This window comes from Amblyomma mixtum, chromosome 3, assembly GCF_055824585.1.
Source record: "Amblyomma mixtum isolate Tamu chromosome 3, ASM5582458v1, whole genome shotgun sequence".
NCBI classification, from domain to species: domain Eukaryota; kingdom Metazoa; phylum Arthropoda; class Arachnida; order Ixodida; family Ixodidae; genus Amblyomma; species Amblyomma mixtum.
In genome coordinates this window covers 135317186-135340716 of record NC_143014.1, presented here as the reverse complement: position 1 = coordinate 135340716, position 23531 = coordinate 135317186, and the positions used below count along the sequence as shown (strand labels likewise).

At 48.9% G+C, this 23531-nt stretch overlaps 1 long non-coding RNA gene across 1 annotated transcript; it reads right to left on the bottom strand.

Moving 5' to 3' along the window:
* Positions 1-21934: 21934 nt before the first annotated feature.
* On the bottom strand, positions 21935-23278 carry LOC149352027 (uncharacterized). The gene is made up of 2 exons (XR_016289517.1): positions 22681-23278; positions 21935-22284 (listed from the first exon to the last, which is right to left on the bottom strand). It is a non-coding gene; the product is annotated as an uncharacterized LOC149352027 (long non-coding RNA).
* Positions 23279-23531: the final 253 nt, after the last annotated feature.

Below are 23531 nucleotides of genomic sequence, written 5' to 3'. Positions count from 1 at the left end.
GGCTGGCTGGCTGGCTGGGGGGGGGGGGGGGGGGGGGAGGGGGGGCGACGCCGTGGAGATAGTGTTCCTACAGGAACACTACGCGGAGATGGCGATGAGCGCCCCCTGGTCTTCCAGGATGGCGCTGGTCAGCCACACCTCACACTGCTCCAAGGCTGCCTTGGGCGGCTTTAGGTGGTGTGGTCAATGGATGCATATCCATGTGAAAGGAGAAAAGAAGGTTCACTCCGTACCTAACTCCCACACTCTGTAACTGGTGCGACAGGACTTGCATCACCGCCACATTTTTTCTCCTTTTTTTTTTCCTTGTTCAACAGCTTGCAGTTCCGAGCGCCGCTCTGGCGATTTACACGCACGGAAAACTTCATCCGCACTTGACACAACAAACCGAGTCCGGGTATCCTGCTTCCCTGCACCTGTGCACCTGAGCTTGGAAAGTGCTGTTCATCAGTAGAAGATTTTTTTTCACCGCCGTACTTAAGCAACCCGTAACAATCCTGTTTTCACAAGTTTAGAATGAAAATACTTACTGTTTAGGAGGGGTTTCTCGTTCCTAGGGGAATACTGACAACAAACATGGTTCGGCTCCCAAGTCAGTTTCAAGTCAAGGAAATGAAGACACTTTGCCGATAGCCTTCATGCGTGAACTTCAGTCTCAAGTGTCTTGCAGTTCCTTGACTTTAAACTGACTTTTGAGCGATCCAACCAATGCGGGACTGGTCGCGTTCGAATCTGCGTGTGATTTAGCACAGAATCGCTCATCGCAACTTGAATTCGCCATTTGTCGGAAGTCGAACGCCAACACATGCATGGGCGTCTACTGGAGCCGGCCGACCCTGAGAGTCAGTGTCCTTTTCGCTGGAATAAGAGCGTACAACGGGGCTCTGCGCTATCGCACTGGCACAAGTGATCAGTGGTAAATAAAAGGGGCTACTGCGCACAAAAAGACACGGACAAGAAGGTAACACAACAAGCGCAGACTCGCTACGAACTTTATTTGAAAAACAACACTCCTTTTATACCTTCAAACTGCCACGTCACACACATGCGCCAACCAAAAACCTGTCTTCATTCTGATAAGGTTTGATCGAAGGGTCACTTACACAATCTTTACCCTTTCGTTTGATGCAAAACGCCTCAGCCAACTCACGCGCCACCTGGTCACGGCTCCTCCTCAAAACTTTGCTATCTGCCAGTAAAGGCAGGCATGGCCTACCGCGCGTAGCATCCGGGCACGCGCCACAATACAGGGGTAAATTCGACCCTGTTGCTGATTTCATCGAAAGCTGGTGTTCCTTTAAGCGATTATTCAAACGTATTGCTTGCAGGGCGCCTTGTCTAAGCCTTGCGCTCACCTGGTGCACGAGAGCCTCAATAATCAGGTCATTAGGATGACGAAGGCTGGTTTTCCTGCTTCGATCATTGTTGCAGTGGCACAGAAGCTTCTGCGCAAACTGAAAGATAGGACGTGCTGGGATAGTGGCCGTTCTAAGGAAATGAGGCTGGCGGTTCTACCGTATGTTCACAGGATTTCCCACAACCTGAATGTGGCGAAACGCTACGCCGGTGGTTTTTACCGCCCCGTGCAAGTTGGCCTCACTGTGCCCTACAGTCATGCCCGGAGGGAAGAGGAAGGCGGACTGCGTGAAGCGTCATGCCACTCGTTTCGTCAGTTGCCAGACGGGTGTCGTATACCAGATTCCCCTCACCTGTGGCAGGGTATACATCGGTCAGACAGGCCGATGTCTGAATGATCGCTTAAGGGAACGCCAGCTTTCGATGAAATCAGCAACAGGGTCGAATTTACCCCTGCATTGTGGCGCGTGCCCGGATGCTGCGCGCAATAAGCCATGCCTGCCTTTGCTGGCAGATACCAAAGTTTTGAGGAGGAGCCGTGATCAGGTGGCGCGTGAGTTGGCTGATGCGTTTTGTATCAAACGAAAGGGTAAAGATTGTGTAAGTGACCCTTCGATCAAACTTTATCAGAATGAAGACAGGTTTTTGGTTGGCGCATGTGTGTGACGTGACAGTTTGAAGGTCTAAAAGGAGTGTTGTTTTTCAAATAAAGTTAGTCACGAGTATGCGCTTGTTGTGTTACCTTCTTGTCCGTGTCTTTTTGTGCGCAGTAGCCTCTTTTAACTACCATGATTGACCGACTAGCCCAACAACGTACGCTCTTAAAGTGATCAGTGATTAAGTGTTTTCATAATTTTGTTTCGCCTTTTGAAGTCCATAATTTAAAAACACTCTGCGGTAATTCGATGTCACGAACATGACCTACGACCGCAGAACCGTATATTTATTATAATTTCACAAAAAAAAAACTTCAGCTCCGCCTTAATGGTATGACGCAATAGCTAATGGGTTATTGCCCGTATATGCAGAATTGGTCATTCTCTACTTAACATTCGCAGATCCCTGGGAGTCCTCATACCACTCCGATGGCAGGTGCTGCCACCGGTGGGACTTGTGCGACTCAAGTTGTTCTTCCCATCAACCTCTCGTGGCCAATCTTTAATTGCCACCAGTCACAGTGAGCAGTTTGCTCACAATCCGGTGGGCAGGTTCTGATGACGCGACAAGGTCACGTGACCTAGGTGGCCACCTACCTCCTAGGTTGCTTCGCTGGGGATTTTTTTCTGGATTTTTCGCCTACGGTCAACGACGCCGGATAAATGGAAAACAGAAGACAAAGGAAAAAAAGATGGCGGAATAAATTAGAGTGGTCGCAACTCCACAACTCCGAGCAAACCCGACTCTCCAACACCGACCCTTCCTCTTTGGCCAAGCTGTCTTGGCGCCATTGAGCCCAAATCACCATCATCATCAGACCACTCGCACACGCCACAGGAGTCGCCACGTTCTCAGTTGTCGGGCAATTCTGTGAGGCGTTGCTAACAGATGAATTAAGATGTTTTATTGTTGTAATTCTCTTATTTGCCTGTAGCCAGTCGATCCCTGCGACGCCACAAGCGCTGCATATATACAGGGTGTCCCAGGTAACTTGGACCAAGGTTTTAAAAAAATCTAAGCGTTCTTCAGAACTGACATCACGTGGATATTGCTAGGGTTTGTCTAAAGTTACAGTACCATTTCTTTCGCTCGTCCTAAGTGAATAATTAGTCGAAGTAAATAAATTAACTTTCTAAATAAAGCTTGAAACGTTCAGGCGTCAATAGGAAAGTTTTGGAGCTCCACAAATATTGTCCAACCCAGGCACTTCCAACTAGATAGTCTTAGCGTGGCCGTTTTTATTCGGGAAAAACGAAAGCCTGCGGAGTTTTAAAAGTACCACGTGACAGCGCGCTCCTTACGCCCGGATGCGCTGCGATTACAGCGCTCTCATCCGTGCTTTGTAAAAAACATCAGTTCTGAAGAACACTTCGGTTTTTTTTTTTTTAATCTTGGTCCAAGCTAGCTGGGACACCCTGTATAGCGCGCTTCGTTTCTTTTTTCCCGGATCCGGAGGGGGGGGGGGAGAGGGGGGTGAAAATTGGGCAATATTTTTTTTAGTTTCAATTCGGGTACAAATCGGGTTATTCAGCGAAAATTCAGTACTTCGTGTTTTTCCGGTCGTTTTCTCTTTTTTTTTTTGCTGCCAAGCCAGTTTACCGTAAGCGCTCATTGTTGCGCGGGACACAAAATGCCCCGTTTTTGCTCACTATTTCATAAACAACATAGAAATGATTTTCCAACTACTAGCAGCACTTTGCGTGCATGTGAGACCTGCCTTCCTTGTATACACTGCAAAAACAGCCATTATGCATCGCAGTAGGTATCTTAAATGGGTAAGAGCCCCGCAGCAGGACGTTGTTAACGTTGATATCGCTTCATGCAATGATGCAGAATAAATGCTTCGTGAGTACTTTTGTTTTGGCCTCTCGCTTCTAACAATTACTTTTCGAACTCATCTTCAAATTAAGCCAGGTCATGAATAACAAGCATTCAAAGAGGTTTAAGGTCACCAATTGAACGAACACTCCTCTAGAATAATTACGGAATATATATACATGGTCTGTTCTGAAAGTAGTAGGACTCATTTTTTTAAACAAAATTTATTCAAGAGAATAGTACAAACGATTACAATTTTTCAAGGTAGCACCCTTCCGCACCTACACGCTGCTGCCAATGAGTTTTACAGTTTTCGTACGCCTGCAGGAACGCCTGGACCGGAATGCTGTTTAGCTCCCTCGTCACGGCCTATTCAACCACCTCTACCGATCCGTGATGTTTCCCCTCGAGCGTCGATTTTATTCTCGGGAATAGAAAAAAGTCTGGCGGGACCAAGTCGAGGCTGTAGGGGGCCTGAGGCACCGTTGCCGCCTTGTGCTGGGCAAAAAATCGGGGTCCTCATTCAGATGATGAAAAGATCCTACCGGTTGGCCTTTTTCTCCTCTGACAACACTCCCGGCACCAACTTCGCGCACGCTTTCCTCATGGATAAGTTTTCTGTCACGATCTCAAAAACTTGGGTTTGAGGAATGCTCAAGTCATCGGCAATCATTCTGATACTCATTCTACGATCACTGTTAAGTAAATGTTTCCCTCGCTACACATTTTCGTTGGTCTTGCTGGTCGAAGGGCGTCTGAAGCGGTCGTCTTCCTCCACTCATTCCTTACCTTCTCGGAAAAGCTTGTGCCACTCAAAAAACACCTAATCTACCCATGGAAGCGTCACCGTAGGCCTCCTTAATCATATTGTGAGTCTCTTTGCCTGTTTTACCAAGATTTACTCAAAATTTGATCGCGTATCGCTGATCCAGTAAACGCTCGACGATTCTGCGTGACGAGACGTTTCGACAGGGGTTCACAGTACAAGCGACCTCCTCTCTTCAAATAGGGAAGCGCACCTGAAGTTTGCTCCCACTGCACCAGCGCCACTTCTCCCCTGCCGGTCATTTTGGCGTTTCCGTCCGGGCACGTCGCGCGCGGACCGCATTGAGCCAGCAGCCTGTCGACTGGTAGGCGCGTGCTGCTCGCGCAGCTGGCACTCTCTCTTTCATTGTGAGCACGTGCCGTCCTGCTCGCGGGCGCACGAAAGTGTTGTTGCCGCTCACTGTGAATTCCGCGACGTTCTAAGAGTGGAGAAACTTGTGTCTGGGGCTGTCACAATAGTTCTCTGAACATCGACGGCCAAGGACTGCCCGTAGAATTCTTCCTGGAGATGTCCTACATTCTTGGGGAAAAAAAAAAATTAATATTGGAAAACTGTAACGTACAGTAACGGAAATATTGAAGGTAATGGTCCACCCTTTCTGTATGCAGCAAAATCTTAAATATTTTTCATCGCTGGTATCGAGCAGTTGACGATAGGAAAAACGTTAATACGAAAAAAAAATGTAAGCCTATCGATGGGAGATTGCTATAGTGAAATCTTCCAGTATATGAAAAAAAAATGCGTTCATACACTTTTTCCTATTAAAAAATGTTTTTGTCCGGAATTGTTGGGTATGAAATGGATGAGAACGAGAAACGGCAGGCCTCGATAACTGCTATGGGCAGGGTGAAGTAAGCTTTTTCCTGTTGCTAAACACGTTCGGCATGTTGCACGTGTAATATTATTTCTGAGCAGTTTTTGCTGTAATTCACTAAGCATGCAGTGTTTAGTAAAGCTCGCGCTAACGAAACTCATTTCTTTTGCCATTTTTTATTTTGGAGACTGACAACAGCTAGCGGCATTATGCAGACGCGTGTGAGGCAAGGTCAGTGATCGCCTCAATGTTCCGACTTGTGACGCCTGGCTCAATTTTCGAAGTCGCTTTACATGTAAAAATTTTCTAAAAACAAAAATAATCAAAATGTTTGCTTGCACATGAATGAGCGTTTGCATATGAGCGATGGCTCTGCAAATAAATTGTTTTGGGGATGCGCGTGCGCTGTAATCGGCAATAAAATAAATATACCAACCGCTTATCTCTGTTGTAGCGATTGACCAAACTAGAGCATTTTTTCTCTTTGCCGTATATAGAAAGAAGCTGGTAGGCGCATTTCGTGAGTGTTTTCGTTTTTCTCCTCAGCTTCGCGTGTCGCCTTAAGGCCACTTTATTTTAAGTTAAAATAAAAAATATTTCCATTATTTTTCAGCGAAACACGTAACAAAATCGTTATTATTTGGCCAACAAACCTGCATGCACCTAACTGCTCAGCCACCCAACGAAATTAGCATCTTGCGAAGAAGCTTAAAAAAAAATGGTATTTACCTCGAATTCCACGTCTTAAATGACCTCGTCATTTACTTGCGATACACATTTCGCCGTTACGGTACCGACTTTTTCGTCAACAATCTGCTTCACGTAGTGGGCCTGATCCACTAGCAGTTCATTTTTCAAGTTTGCGCAGCGAAAAAAAATTCACTGTCCACTATTTCTTTTAACCTACATCTCAGAGCGTACTGCAGCGACAGAAAGAAATGCGAACAGCGCAGTGCCTAGGCGCTCCGCTGTTGGAATTTATTTTCGTCACGCTTATACTTGGCTCGCAACACAAATACGCTAGAGACATCCGTGATACAATAATGTACCAGTTGGATTCCCTCTTGATCTCGTAGAGGGAAATTTAGTTAATGATGATGGTTGAAGGATTCTTGACGTCTTGCAGATTCGTTTTGCTCAATCACATTGCAAGAGGACACTTTAGGAGAGGTTAACTTTTATAACAATTAAAAGCACAAAGGAGGATACAAGCAAGGAGAAAACATATTTACACTTGACTGGCTCGCAGTTCTAGGTGACGAAACCAGCCCTCGGTCCTGCCGAAGCAGCTGGTTTTAAAACCAATGTCCCCGCCCTCGGTGGGAGAATAACCAATCAAGTACTATACAAACATCCACCCAATAACTTATTGGGGAAAGGAAAATACCACAAATCAGCAGTTGGGGAAAGAATAACACAACCAATGAATGATTGGGGAAAGAAGGTAACTCATCGCGACACTGTACACATATGCACACTTTCCACCATCACGATTTCGGATAATTATGCTTTCCCGCTGCGAGCTTCGCGAACACTCGCTTTCCCAAGGTCCGGTTGCCGCCAAGTTCGAGGAACGCCATTTCAACTCATCTGTTTCTCGTCGTCGCTCCTCATGCCTGCAGCTAGCGTGACAATAGGTCAAAGCATGCCGCTGCAGACATGGTACAAAGAGCCACGCACTGTGACGCGGGTCAGCCTCGCCGTACACACGTGCACACAGGATGCCGCCTAACGACTCCGTCCATAAGGGGAGTTTGAAGTCTCCTGTAATCCCCCGCCATTCGGCGCCTTCGTTCTCCCGCTGGGTTCACTGACCCCTTTCTGTGCGGTTGTGCGGAGGATCCAAGAAAAGAACGTAATGGGCATTCCCATAAAGCGACCGGATGCAGCAAACAACATACGGCACCGCGAACTTCACTCCTCCCAACCAAGAATGTCACAGGGACACTTGTTGTCAGTGGGGCATTGAAGTTCAGCCATGGTGTCCAACAACAAAGGTACATACGCACGCACGCACACATACGTCGGCTGTCCGGTGAGTCCACACACACGCACACGTGCGCCGGCTGTCCAGTCAGTACACCAGCACGCACACATGCCCGCACACAGCGGTCATTTCAACCCGCACACACAAGGCTGGAAACCAATCTGCACATTCCAGAATCCACCATGTCAGATCTGGGCCCCAAAATTGGCCAGTTGGCTCCCAACCTCCTGCACCCCGAAATGGCTGTCGCAGGGTTTAGTGATCAGAGTATCACCTCCAAACAAGTGCATACAAATAATCAAGGAATTATCTTCTGCATACACTAACCACTATCGGGTACTCTGTGCTGCGGTCGCTAGGAGAGCAACAAAACGATTGCTCATGTCTGGCAATTAGAGCTCTTCCTCGCACTCTAGGCGAGAGAGTGCATCGGCACATTTGTTTAGGGAACCCTTGATGTGCACAATCTCCAAGTCGTACTTTTGCAAAGCTAGTGACCAGCGCATCAACCGCGCACTAGTGGACGCTGAGCGGATGAGATAGGTGAGTGGGTTGTGGTCTGTTGCTATCATTACTTTCACCCCGAATAGCCACGTATCTAGTTTTCCCAGTGCCCACACGACTGCAAAAGCTTCTCTTTCAATTGCGGACCATTTGGCTTGAGCGGCCGTCAACTTCTTACTCAGAAATGCAATTGGCCTCTGCTCACCGCTAACTGATTGTGACAGGCACGCACCTATCGCAATTTCTGATGCGTCCGTTGTGAGAAGGAATTCTCGGTTGTGATTAGGTGCAACCAGTTCGGGCAATGACGCCAGCACCGTCTTCACCTTACAGAACGCCTCCTCCGCCTGCTCTTTCCAGGGTATTATGTTAGGGACTCGTTTATTGGTAAGATCAGTTAGTGGGCGGACCACCTTCGAGTACTCCGGCACATACTCTCGGTAATAATTGAAGAGGCCGAGTACGCTGCGCAGTTCTTTCTTTGTCTTCGGTGCATTGAGTCTCGTGATTGCACTTACTCTGTCTGGATCAGGGGAATGAGACCCGGACCCAACAATATGACCTAAGTATTTGACTTTCGCCTGCGCAAATTTGCATTTGGCTGCATTTGCTGTTAATCCTACCCCTTTCAGCGTCTGGAGCACAGCCCTAAGATGCCTCATGTGGTCCTCCCACGTTGCCGAGAAAATTGCGACGTCATCAATATACGCCATTGCATATGAAGTGTGTTGCTTCAAAACCTCATTCATAGTCCTCTGAAAGGTTGCTGCCGAGTTTCGCAGCCCGTACGGCATCACCTTCCAAGCGTATAGGCCCTGAGGGGTGGCAAACGCGGTAAGCCTCTGGGATTGCTCGTCCAGTGCAATCTGCCAGTACCCACGAGTCATATCTAATACCGATATGTACCTGGCACCTGCGACTTCATAAAGCATCTCCGTCATGTTAGCCATTGGGAAGCTGTCGGGTTCTGTGATCGCATTCAGTTTTCGAAAATCTATGCACATTCTCACAGAACCATCCTTTTTGGCTACGCACACGACTGGGTGTGCATATGCGCTGTCCACTGGGCGCACAAAATCCCATTCTAAAAGCTGCTCCACCTGACGCTGTATCTCTTTTCTAAACGCAAAAGGCACCTTATAAAGGTGTGCCTTTTCCTGTTTGGCATTAGGAACCAGAGTTATCTTGTGAGAGCCGATGGTACATCGACCTGGACGGTCGGAAAAAACCTCAGAGGCTGCATGCAAAACCTCGTAGAGCTCCCCTCGTTGTTTATCTGTCAAAACTTCCCTGGGTAACTCAAATTCTAGGGGCCGTTGCCCCGCTCGGACAGATGGCGTCTCATGTACCTCACCGAACTCACTGTCTGACTCGAAAACTACGCCCACGTTCTGGGTTCTTGCAACATACGGCCGCAGTCTATTCGCGTGTACCGGTTGTTCCCTTCATCAGCCTCAACTATGTAACTGTCGTCTCTCTTCCTCTCTTTTATCACGGCCGGTCCCCTCCACTTCGGTTTTAGTTTTCCGATTTGCCCACTCTCGAGGATGATAACTTTATCTCCCGGTTTGAACTCCTTTGGTCTCGCTCTCAGGTTATATTTGGCTGCATAAGTTCTCTGAATGGCTTCGGCTCGTTCATTGACTCTCTTTGCTGCCTCATCCATTCTTTCCCTAAGCTCGCTCAAATACCGAGCCGCCGATTTGTTCTGCCTCGTTTGACTTGCTGGTCTCCTGGTTCTTCTCTTGAACCTCAACGGGGACGCCTGGTTCCTTCCGCAGCTCACGGACTAGGCACCTCCACGACACGTCGGTCGCCTGGCTCCTTCAGCTCCTCGCCGACTTGAGCCTCCTACGTCCCGTTGACAATGACCAGCAGTCTCATGAAGCTTTCAACGTCGCTCTATGACGCTGACGTTCCTCCTTTAGGACGTACCGCTCTGCAGCTTGTCCACCGACTTGATCCTCCGCCCCTCCGTCAGATACCTCGAGCAGGAAGACGTAGCAAATCCTGTCGACTGCGCCAGTTGAATTCCCCCTCTTGATCTCGTAGAGGGAAATTTAGTTAATGATGATGGTTGAAGGATTCTTGACGTCTTGCAGATTCGTTTTGCTCAATCACATTGCAAGAGGACACTTTAGGAGAGGTTAACTTTTATAACAATTAAAAGCACAAAGGAGGATACAAGCAAGGAGAAAACATATTTACACTTGACTGGCTCGCAGTTCTAGGTGACGAAACCAGCCCTCGGTCCTGCCGAAGCAGCTGGTTTTAAAACCAATGTCCCCGCCCTCGGTGGGAGAATAACCAATCAAGTACTATACAAACATCCACCCAATAACTTATTGGGGAAAGGAAAATACCACAAATCAGCAGTTGGGGAAAGAATAACACAACCAATGAATGATTGGGGAAAGAAGGTAACTCATCGCGACACTGTACACATATGCACACTTTCCACCATCACGATTTCGGATAATTATGCTTTCCCGCTGCGAGCTTCGCGAACACTCGCTTTCCCAAGGTCCGGTTGCCGCCAAGTTCGAGGAACGCCATTTCAACTCATCTGTTTCTCGTCGTCGCTCCTCATGCCTGCAGCTAGCGTGACAATAGGTCAAAGCATGCCGCTGCAGACATGGTACAAAGAGCCACGCACTGTGACGCGGGTCAGCCTCGCCGTACACACGTGCACACAGGATGCCGCCTAACGACTCCGTCCATAAGGGGAGTTTGAAGTCTCCTGTAATCCCCCGCCATTCGGCGCCTTCGTTCTCCCGCTGGGTTCACTGACCCCTTTCTGTGCGGTTGTGCGGAGGATCCAAGAAAAGAACGTAATGGGCATTCCCATAAAGCGACCGGATGCAGCAAACAACATACGGCACCGCGAACTTCACTGTACCACTCTAACGTCTTTTTGTTACTACCGAGATAAAAACGCATTGAAGATAAATTCCGACTGCGCAGCGCGTGGGCGCCGTGCTGTCCGGATTTTTTTCTAGTGCCCCTGTACATTTTGCTAATCCTCTGAAGCTTGTGGGAATCCTGGCTTTGCGCCGTCGCCTTTGCGCGGCTGTGCCGGCCGCCCGCGTTGTTTCTCCTCTTTCCCTTGCTCCCGCCTCAGGCGGTGGAGAGGCGGCTGGGTGACTAATCACTGTCATTTAGCCACAGCTCCGCCCCGGCTCCCCAAGGGCCTTTGCCATTGGCGCCTTTTGGCGGGAATTCGGGACCCCGCTTTGGGCGGCCGCGCGCCGCGCGACCGTCCGAGCGGGGCCCAGAGAGAGAGATCCCTCCGAGACAGCGAAAGGTGCGTACGTTACTGTTTGTCCCTGCCGGCCTTTGCCGCTCGGACCAGTGCTTACTCGAGCTCGCCCGCACGTGTCCTCTGACCTGCAGCGGCTCGAGCCTGTCCAGCGGGGTCCAGCGACCTCAGACAGGCGTACCTTGCGTTGTATGCCCACTCTCTCTCGCAACCGGCCCAACGGTCGACACGAGAGAGAGATCACAGCACTGCCGCGGGGACATTCTCCTGCAGCGGCGTGCTAGCGGTGCGCATTACTCGAGTCGCTTCGTGCGCGCAGCGGAGCCTTGCTCCTCGCGCGCCCCCGGGACGGGGTGACTATTGAGTGTGTGTGTATCAGCTGGAGGACGATGTGAATAAACGTCTCCTTTGTAAAAAAAAAAAAAAAAAACAGTTGTGGGTTCCTAAGTGGACACAGGCCACCACCCACCGCGGGTTCGAGCTTCGCGCGAGCCAAGGGCCCCGATCAGCCGTCACCACACACACACTGGGACACCGATGCAGCGCACTCAACCTCCGCTGGGAGGAGAGCGATTCGCCGCAAAGAAATAGGCCTCCAAGTTCACTAAGGAGACGTTTATTTACGTCGTCCTTCAGCAGTACACACACACTCAATCGTCACCCCGTCCCGGGGGCGCGCGAGGAGCAAGGCTCCGCTGCGCGCACGAAGCGACCAGAGTAATGCGCGCCGCTAACACGCCGCTGCAGGAGAATGTCCCCGCGGCAGTGCTGTGATCCCTCTCTCGTGTCGGCCGTTGGGCCGGTTGCGAGAGAGAGTGGGCAAACAACGCAAGGTACGCCTGTCTGAGGTCGCTGGACCCCGCTGGACAGGCTCGAGCCGCTGCAGGTCAGAGGACACGTGCGGGCGAGCTCGAGTAAGCACTGGTCCGAGCGGCAAAGGCCGGCAGGGACAAACAGTAACGTACGCACCTTTCGCTGTCTCGGAGGGATCTCTCTCTCTGGGCCCCGCTCGGACGGTCGCGCGGCGCGCGGCCGCCCAAAGCGGGGTCCCGAATTCCCGCCAAAAGGCGCCAATGGCAAAGGCCCTTGGGGAGCCGGGGCGGAGCTGTGGCTAAATGACAGTGATTAGTCACCCAGCCGCCTCTCCACCGCCTGAGGCGGGAGCAAGGGAAAGAGGAGAAACAACGCGGGCGGCCGGCACAGCCGCGCAAAGGCGACGGCGCAAAGCCAGGATTCCCACATCCCCCTCTCCTTAAATGCCCTCCTACCCATCGGCAAAGCACGCGGCCAAAATAAAGAAATCAATACACAAAAAAACTACACTTCAGTTCCAAAATAAAGAAATAATACACAAAAAAAACTAGCTACACTTCAGTTCCAAAATAAAGAAATGAATACACAAAAAAAAAACTAGCTACACTTCAGTTCCAGCCAGAACAAAACAAAAACACACAAACAATGGAAAAACAAAGGCAAACAACACTTGCATACGCTTCAGTAAATCAAAACAGCTTGCAGATTATATACACGGTACACAAGAAGATGTGAATACAACTGTACAACTGTGTTACAGGTGGATGCCAGCCTCAAAGTTCGGTGGCGCGGCCCAGTGGGCCTGTCGACGACTCACCGCTCGCAGACTTCATGTTGAACAGGTTGGGAGGGCCGACGATTGATGGCGGTCTTCTTTCCGTTGATGTAGGGTGCGTTGATGACGACGGGGCCGCGGCAGGGCACTGACCTCGCGCCCTTGGACACGACATCACGTTCGGGCACAAGACAGTTAGTGCCCCCCCTTCACGCCGGCTGAAACGGGCGAGGACGTTCGGCGGCGTCCTGATGTGTAACCTTGGCCACAGCGAGGGTTCCTTCTCATCGTCGCGCTCACGCAGAAGCACAGCGGCACAACTCACAGGCGTCGCCTCGGCTCATGGTTCCGCGCACACACAGCCACAAACACAAACACACGTACACCAGCACGTGCGCGTACACCGGTCGGCGACAACGATCCCCTCATCAGAAGCGTCCAGAGGCGCCGCGGCGAGGGTCAAAGGGTGCACTTTCCGCCCCCCCATCGCCCCAAACGCCCCGCCAACTTCCCCTCCATACGGGCCGCACAAAACTCGCACCGCGACACCCGGCTCCTTAACGAGCCCACCACCCACAGTCGGGCCGGAAATGAGAAAAGGCTCGCTGTACAAACGACACCTAATCCAATCTATTCCTTCTAGAAGATAAGAGCAAGCACGAGCGGGCTGAAGTTTGCCTATGTACATGTCTGGTAAAAAAAACTGAACGCCAACACAAACGCATGTTGCCTATGTTACGTTAGAACGAAAACAGACGTTAGAAGCGGGAAACGAAAGTGGCTAGAAACTGACTCAAGCAAAAACGAATAAATAAACAGATAAGCACACAAAGCTGGAACTGAGCATGCTGCAAAAACAACAAAAAAAAATAACACACCGTGCTTCGCCTGGGTAGGGCCCGACGAGAAAGCTCGCCAGCTAGCTGAGGCTGCGTGCCTTCGGTTGCGGAAAAGTCCGCCGTCCGGCATTAATCACACCGGTGACCGTCGCCTCAGATTGTACCGGTGCTCCGTACGCTTGCGTTCCGCAGCACCAGTTGTGCCTTTACACTTGCCTTTGATACCAATGGGTACCGGCGCAAGCTCATCAGACCGTGACGCGTAGGCCTTCAGGTCAATGAACCCCTGCTTGCTCCTGGGGAAAGGCCCCATCAAATCGCAGGTGGCCATCTGCCACGGACGCACACTGTCAATCGGTTTCATCATTCCAGGCGGCTTGCCACCCCGTGACTTCACCGCTTGACAGACATGGCAGGAACGGCAATAGCGGATAATGTCACGCTTCATGCCGGGCCACGTCACCGATTGACTCAGTTTTGCAAAAACTTTGGAGTCACTCAGATGACCGGCCAGTGGTTCGTCATGAGAGAATCGCAAAAGTGCGCCTCTTAGACTTTTGGGGATAACCACCTAGAACGGGTCGATGGACTCGTCATCGGTGGCTATGTACTTCAGCACGAGCCCGTCATGGTCCAGCAAATATGACTCCCCGGGGTTCGCCGCGACACACGCTGGCTTCTGCCCCCCTGCGCCCGCTACAATACAAGTAGCGTCACGGCGCTCCGTCTCCCTGAGACCGTCGCTCACCTCGCGACAAAAGGGGTCATTTTGCTGGGCTTTCAGTAGCTCTTACGGCTGAAAACGATTCCAGTCATCCCAGAGGGGAGCATGGTCTCGTCCCCACTCAGGTTTGCAGCCAAAATTTCCGTTCGCGTCGGCACTTCCGAGACAAGCGTTTGCGGGACGGCAGGCTGGAAACGCTGATTGGTCAAAAAAATATGACGTCATACGCGTGACGTCATAGGTCACGTGATATTTAATGACGTCATGTCCGGTTGGGGACAGGCATGTTTTCCCTAGATTTTCCCCCGCCACCGCTCGTCAGCGGACGGGGCTGCTCGCGAGGAGCCGAGAGGCGAGGAGGCAGCGTGCACTGCAGCGTTGCCTCCTCGGCGTGTCCCCGTCATGTCTTTCGACCCGCCGCGGTGGCTCAGTGGCTATGGCGCTCGGCCGCTGATCCGAAAGACGCGGGTTCGATCCCGGTCGGGGTGGTCGAATTTCGATGGAGGCTAAATTCTAGAGGCCCGTGTACTGTGCGATGTCAGTGCACGTTAAAGAACCCCAGGTGGTCGAAATTTCCGAACCCCTTTCACTACGGCGTCCCTCATAGCCTGACTCGTTTTGCGACGTTAAAACCCCAATAAACCATAAACCCATGTTCTTCAGTGCGCGCGCGAGATTAAAAAGCGCACCTGTCGCGCTGCGCTGTCACACTGCATGCCTGCTTCCGTGCATTTCTTGCGGACTCCTTTCAGTCATACTTAGCTATACTTTGACCAAAAGGCTTCTTAAACAGTTATTTCAAGTTTTATTGCTATGTATAAAGAATATGTTTGTAGCAGGTGCGTGAGCCCGAACAAAAGAAAACTGTTTTTATTCCCCTTCAGTATTCCTGCTTATCGAGACTTAAGTATTTATATGTTGCAGTACATCTTTTTTCAGGCATCACAACTGATGTTTCGATGTGTTTGGTAATTGACTTCATTGTAGCTTCATACTTGCACCATTTAAACTCTGCACATAGCTCTTTTTTCACAAAAGGAAATGTGATTAGGTTTCTGAATAGAGCTGTGCACGGGCCGCAATTTCGAACCCGCGCCCGGCCCGGGACTTAACCTACCGACAGGAAGCCCGGCCCGACACTGAAGGACCCTGAGCACGCTCGTGCTCGGCCCGACCTGCAAAGCGGCGACGACACAAAAAGAGAATTTCAGGAAAATGAGTTTATTTCAATGACATTCAAATTTTGACCTCGCATTCCAGATCACAGTTTGGGATTATACACAAGACACAACGCATAAAGGTATAGATTTATCACTCTAAATATGCAAGTTGTTCATTGATGATGGCTTGATCGAAACAAGAGCGGCGCTCTTTCATTACGAATCCTGCGGCGCTGAAATTTTTCTCGCTGCTTGAATTGGTGGCCGCAACGGCTAATACTTCCATAGCAAGAGAAACGCTTGAAGTATGAAGGGGAATGACAGACGTGGTGTCGTAAGCCATGGATGGCGTGCCACAACAGGAAGACTTTTTGACTTGTTAGAGGATAAGCGAGCAAATAAGCGACAGGGCGGCGCTATACTGCGAATGCCGATGTGGCCGCGACGTCCCTGCTTGTACTATTCACGGGAAGGCACGGTGCTGTGTTCACTTTGCTGACAAGCGATTACGGCGAAACGCAGCACTGCGCCAGAATAGTACAAGCTGAGCCGTAGTGGAGGCGCCAGTGACATTCTTCTAATGCCTTTCATGTGGTGGGCCCCCCCCCCCCCCCCTCCTTCGCTCTCGCCCGCGACTATTGTCCGTCTCCCCGGCCGGAACCTGCCGGGTGGGCGGACAAGAGAGAAGGCTGCCGGCTCTGCGGTGCGCTGCGAGTGGCGAGTGGAAGAATTTAACCTTTTCCCGATGTGCTGCTGCAGCGCTACTCCGTGACCCCGCGACCTCGCGTGCGCCGTACGCAGCCCTGCCTCCGCTTCCCAGAACCATCCTTTCTTCTTACAAGGCGCCCAAAACTGGTTGCTTTGCCCCAACGTTGGTACTTGCTAGAACGAAAAATGCGTTTCTAGCCCCAGCTAGCTTTTTTTTTTTAGCGTTTGTACTATCCTCCCGTCCTTGTACATGCCCTCCTGGATGGTCTAGACACAAATCACTTCCTGCTGTGCATGCAAGACGCCCAGCGCACCACAGCCATATTCGCACTTCCACATATATGATACATGCTTTGCCCAACTTAGAGCCTTGGGCGTTTGGTTGTGAGTAACACCGTATGGCGCGTAATGCATTCCCATCAGGCAGAATTAAAATATGAGAAAATTCATCGCAAGATATATTTCCTTGTATTCTCCAAGTAAATTACTTCTATACTAACTCCTCCCTTCTGAAGTGACCAAAAGATAAAACAACTCAGCGTGTAAAAAAGGTGAATGCAAAAATACACTACTTTTGTGCAAAATTCACAGGAAGTGCACTTAAATTGCCACAAGTGCATGGCCAATTAAGGAAAAAAAAAACAAGGGCAAAGGACGGAGACGCACAACAGGAACACAGGACGACGCTGTGTTCTGTGTTCCTGTATTCTGTGTTCCGAGTTCTGTGTCCCCGTCTTTTGCGCTGGTTTTCTTTCTACAATCGTGAACCAATTAACTCGCCCAGCTCTCCACTCTACTGGACCAATAAGGCATCAAGCTTCACAGTGCATTAGTGTTATATCTTACGCTACATATTTTCGAATTGTTTTTGCTCGGCATACACGTCTTTCATTTGCTTAGGAAGAAAGCAGCGCAGTCAAGAAAGTTACTCCCTCCTGCCAGCGAAAATTTAAAAAAATGCGGGTTTTTCAGCGCCAGTATAAAATCTTTGCATGCTGACGGCATGTTGAAATTTTCGTTAATGCACCGTAATAATTATCTCATGAAGCCCCAGCTCTTGTGGCCCAGGACGAAGAGTACGATGATTTATGGCAATATTTGAGGTGCATTTATGAGCCAAGTTCTTATTGCTCTAACGTTCTCCTAAGCAAATAAAACTGAAAATTGTGATAATTTTGATAATGCTTTATGGAGCTAACACTACCAGGACGTGGTAAATAAACAAAAAATAAATTCTTTGATAAAGGCCTGTACGCTGCACTTGTGCTGCTCATTTATTTCATGCTGTCCATTTTCTCAGTGCAGTGTCTTCTTTGATATGCATATTTCTGGCTCATTACATACTTTGCTTCGGTTCACAATTCTTCTTTTAGCTATATTTCATCCACTTTCCTGCCATAATCTCTATTCAAACGTAATTTGTGTAATTTTGCTTTGTCCGGGCTCCTGCAATGTTCTAGTATATATGAATGATGTGAAGACCTGTTTCAAGCTGTTGCACTATAATTCAGTCTAACCTCCTCGATCACGATCACCTAAGCCTTTCCTTATCTGTTGCCATACTTTTTTATGGAAACACTTAAAAACAAAGCACCATGATCTATTTCAGTATTGTTTTATTTGCCGATCTAATTTTTTCGAAGATAACATGGGATACCAACTCCCCTTTAATGTCCCCGTTCTCGTCTCGAAGTCGCGAATTTTTAGATGTGCGCTCAGTATTCTTGTTAGTGCATTTGTGCTCACAAGGGACTATAACAGCCAACGCGGCTAATACGCTAGATTTAATCCTGACAAATCGATCTGACATAGTCTCACCTATTACATACCTGCCAGGCATCAGCGACCACTTGCTAATGCACTATGACATTAATCTAGCCACTCCGAACACTAACAAAAAGAAAAAAAATAATAATACGAGACTACAATGGAGCAAATTTTCAGGCGATAAATAATGAACTATTTTTTTTTATCGATGCTTTCCCATAGCTTTGGTGTCCGCAGCATTCAAACCAACTGGAGCATGTTCACAGCTATAATCACCCAACTCACAGAACAATACACTCCTGAACGCACTGCTACCACCCACTCAATAGCTCCCTAGTGTAATAATCACATTAAACGTTTATCTAACAAAAAGAAAGCCTCTACCGCATCGCAAAGTTCTCGCCAACTAGTGAGCGATCGGACTTCGTATTCAGCGGCTTCCAACATGTATGTTCAGGCGCTCAAAAGCGCTAAAAGCACTTCCACTCACATGTAACCACCAATGTCAAAAATTCTGGCGGGTCATTAATCCTTCCACCGACGATAGTTTTGCGTTATCTGACCCGTTAGGCGACCTCATCCCTTCCGACGTTCGCGTCACGATTCTTAACCGCGTAATCACTGACAACTTTACACCCATATCTGATGTATACATATGCCTACAACTCACCACTTCAACTATGTTTTCATGCCACCTATAACTGTTGCTCCTATGGTGTGAATAAGCTTATTGATGGACTCAGTGTTCATTCCGCTCCGGGTTATGACTGCGTTACTTAAAAAGCACTGCAGCTTATTCGCCCATTATACTAACCAAACTTTTCCAGCATTGACCAGTCAACGCTGCTACTGAGTGGAAGATCGGAAAGGTGGTTACAGTCTACAAATCCGGCAGCAAAGCATCCCCTATTAATTATCGTCCCATATCCCTTACCAATACTTGACCCAAAATGTTCAAACATATAATATTCACCAACCTTGTTAACTTCCTTTCATTGAACAACTTTTTATGTCAGCGCAACATTGTTTTCGAAAACTTTACTCTTGGGAAACACAGTTAATATAGTTTACGCATGCATTGCACTGTATTCTAGACCTATCATCATTAACTGGCTGTATATTTCTGAATTTTTCAAAGGCTTTCGACGATGTATGTCACAACCTTTTGACTCACAAACTAAAACATCTTAATATTGACTGTAACTTATTGAAATGGATTGAATGTCTACTTAATCGCTCACAATTAGTTATTGCTTACGGTTATAACACCTGTTTTACAGAGGTGTCTTCCGGAGTTCCACAAGGTTCAGTTCTTGGACCCTAGCTACTGTTCCTGATCTAACATTAATGATCCCCGCTCTCTTATGGATTCTCATATTCACCTATTCGCTGATGTTTGCGTCATTTTTAGAGAAATAACCAACACTAACAACCTTACATTACTTCAGTCAGTGGCGGTCACAGAGAGTGGTTTTAGGGGGAGCGGACAGACTGCTGTATATAAAAAAAGAAAAAATAGAAACAACGATTTTTCATTTTATTTGCACAAAATTTTTTTTGCGCTTTGTTATTGAAAAATAAATGGCGAAAGGTATAGACGTTATACCATTACTCAATCTTTGAATGTTAACGTTTACGCGAGCAATATTGATTTCGATACCAGGGGAAACGAGTCGACGTCTGAGATAATTGCCACGACATGTCCACTAAGGTCAAAGCACCTGCCCGGACATTTCACCAGTGGGGTTAGCGGCCTTCATTTATCAGTTCTGGGAAGTGGCTTAATTTGTTCTGCCCTCAGTCCCCAAGGCGGCTGGTCGGCGCTCCTTGTCAAGCCAGAAAGGGATGGTCCCCTCGCTTGCGTCGCTGTGTCCCTGGTGGGATAAAGACATGAATGGGTGGCTCCCCCCCCCCTCCCGCCGACGAGGTTGTTGGCCACCGCAACCGCAGGTAAATGGCACCGCCGTCGCCGCCGCGCCGGCGGCATGGCAAGACAACGGTGGCGGGAACTTGATTACTTTTGTATTTTGTAAATAGTGTACAAAGCTCTCCCCTGTCCTTTCTTGCTGTCGCTCCCCTCTATACTTCTCCTTACTATCCTCTCCCTTTCCCTGTCGTTTCCGCCGGCTGCAGCTCGGGTGCTTAAGATATTAGATAGCAATTGCCGCAGCCGGCAACACTCTTTTGCTTCCTTTTTTTTTAAAATAAACCACTATCACCAAGGCAGGAACACGATACCTATCAACGTGTAGAACGTGGAATTGTGTGAAATAAGACAGCCGCTAACAAGGTGAACGTACAAAGCAGGGGACTACTTGACGAGACCGCCACTGACTTCAGTGCGAAGAATGGTGAATGCAGCTATATATGAACAAATGCAAAGTCATGCGTGTATCTAGAAAAACTTCCGTCCCACCTCACTACTACATCGATAACATTTCGTTGGAATCAGCCTCATCATATAAGTGCATCGGCGTCCACATTACTTATTATCTTAACTGGTCTCTTCATACCGAGAACATAATTGAAAATGCTAATCGCATGCTTTGCTACTTACGTCGCAACTTCTTTAACGTTCCTTCCAATTTGAAACTACTGCTTTATCAAACACTAATACGATAAAAACTCGAGCATGCAACACGTGTATGGCACCCTGCTCATGACTTCATTAATGATCTTGAGCTGGTGCAAAATAACTCTGTGCGTTTAATCCTTGTTAACTACAACCGCACAGCTATGAAGTCTAATATCTGCCTCCCATAACTGACATCGCGTAGAAAAGTGTTTCGTATCACCCTGTTCCACAAGCTGTACCATCATCCCGCTCTTCGTGATCACCTCATCCCCCGTACAATTTCTGTATCCCGCCGCATTGATCATGATCACAAAGTTGGAAGTATGTCATGCAACAGAAAATGCTGCTCGCAGTCATTCCTGCCGCGAACCTCATGCGACTGGAACCACCTTACCGCAGAAGTTGCCGGCACTGAAAATTACGAGCAGTTCCGCGTAGCACTAGCTAACATTGTATATTCAGGCGCTGTTTAATGTTCATGTAATCAACTGTATTTTTCTCTCAGTTTTCGTATATTTACCATTCCCCCTGTGTAATGCCACTAGCCCGTTGTGCTCTAAGCGGTGCGGGCCGGGCTCTATTATTTTACTTTCCTTTTAGACAAGCCCACCCTAACATCTGTGTAATGCCACTGGCCTTGAGGGGTAAATAAATAAATAAACAAACAGAGTAATATGCAAGCCTCTCACACAACATTCACTAATATTTCTTTCTTTCTGTAATAACAATTTGTAGACAGCCTAAAGGCTCATATTTCACTGACGTGAAGGTTCATTTTTCAGTCACAGTTCCATACTGTAGAGCGCAGGATAGCGCTTGTGCTGCATAGTTATTCTTCTGTGTGTGTCATTGTAGGCGCTATTGTTTGTTTTCTCAAGTACTATGCACCGTGTATCCCAAACTGAAGTTCTTCTAAATCTTCTTTGATATTAGCAGTTGCAAATTCAAGCCTTCTGCAGGATTTGAAGGAGGCCCAAGGAGACGAGGACTAATTTTATGCATATGCAAATGTAAACAGCTAATCTATCTGTACTATTGTAACTTGCATTCTCTTTTTTGCTTTATGTGCTGTTCTTATATTTCGTGCCATAATGCTGAATGTCGTAATTTTTGTATGTATTATAGTGTAAATTGATACTGTATGTCTGCTGTCAAAGTGTTTTCTTTTTCTTTACTGTAATGCGCGATTGTAATGTTTACCTATTATATTGTTTGGTGTACTTTCCATGTTCTTTTAAAGTACCAACTTGTTTTTCCTACGTTCAAAACTGTCATCTAATGGTCCCCTGTGCCTTGTCAAGCTGTGTGCACAGCTTTTAGCCCAGGGTGACCAGCCAGATTTTTCTGCTAAATAAAGTGCATTGACTGATTTATTAATTCATTGATATGCAACTTACAAATGATTGGAAATGAGGGGAACATGTGCACAGGGCGGAAAGCGCGTGGTCTGCCAGGAAACACTGAGGTGGCCCCGAGAAGGGCCTTTAGTAAGGACGACATCCGTTTTGTGCCTCTTCACTAAGCAGCGACGACACGGCGTGCGCAGTCCTCGTTTTGCACGAGCTGTCGAAGCAATCCTTGGTAAAAAAAAACACGAGGGAACAAAGTCGTGCTGTGTATGCAGATGCGATCGCCTCGTGGTTCCATTCACGGCGAACAACCATCCGGCAAGCCTGGCTCTTTCGACGGATTCAGGAAACGACTGAAAAGAACAAAAGTAAGGAGCGAAGAAAGGTGCACTGCTTACAGGTTAGAACACAAAAACAAAGCTAGGCGCTGCACTCGGTTAACCCATTCAACGAGGCGTGGCGTGAGCTTTAAATCCGATTTCGACAAGGCGTGAGAAGTCGCTAAATAAGCAAAGGCACACTGCACTGAATGAATGATATAGATAGACTAAGCGCAAGTCATAACTTCTCTAAAGCCACACTGCACTCGTTTAACCCTGCAACGAGGCCTAGCGCGGGTTCTGATGTCTGGCGCCGATTTCGACAAAGAGAGGGAACACGGCCGCGAGATTGATGCCCGCAATCTTCCAGGAAGCAATGAAGCGGCCCTGAAAAGGGCCGTTTGGAGCAGCTCTTCAACGTCAACCTACAGCGGCGTGGCGGCGAGCAGTAGGCCCAGCGTCCGCGGCGAACAATGACATCGGCTTCCGAGAAGCATATCCAGGGAACGACGCTGCAAAAAAAAAAAAAAAAAGTTTCGTTACAAGCACCGCAATTTGGTGAGTCCTCAATGCACGAGAAAACTTGCGACAATGTAGTTCAGTCCTTACCTCAGGGTTGAGAATGCGCACCCCCGACAAGCGCGTCAGCGTAGCTGTCAAACGGCGGTCCTCAAAGCGCGCCTGATGCGGATCCTTGTAGTGCCGCGGCAAAAACTTTAAATACGAGCACGACACTAGCCACGTGCTCCTGGGGAAACGGCGAAAGCCGCAAGCAAAAACTGCACAGAAATTTCAGCTGGCTGTCGCCGCCGAGCGCACCACGCACGAACGCCATAGCTGCACACGCCTCGAAACGAGCGCGCCGAGGATCACGAAACGAATGCGGCATGCCCGCTCACCACGCACGCGCGGCGCGGCGGGTGAACCTAGCGATTCCCCAGGCGCTCTAGGGAGAGGTCGAGAAAGGCGCGCTGACGCCACGTCCGGTTGAGAACGAGGGCGAAGTCAAAAAACGTCACGGAGAAGCGCATCCCATCGACCAATCAGCGTTTCCAGCCTGCCGTCCCGCAAACGCTTCTCTTCCCGAGGCGCTCACGAAGAGCTTTGCCTCTCGTCCGCTTTGCGAAGCGCTGCTTGCCTGGTTAGCGGAATGGGTTAACCCGTTTGCGGGCTCCCCCTCCTTGCCGCCCGGCGGCTCGTCCGCGGTTTCGCCCCCTCCGCCTACAGGCGTCAAGGCGCCGCTGGCGAGTGGGGCACGGGATAGCGCGTCAGCTACCACG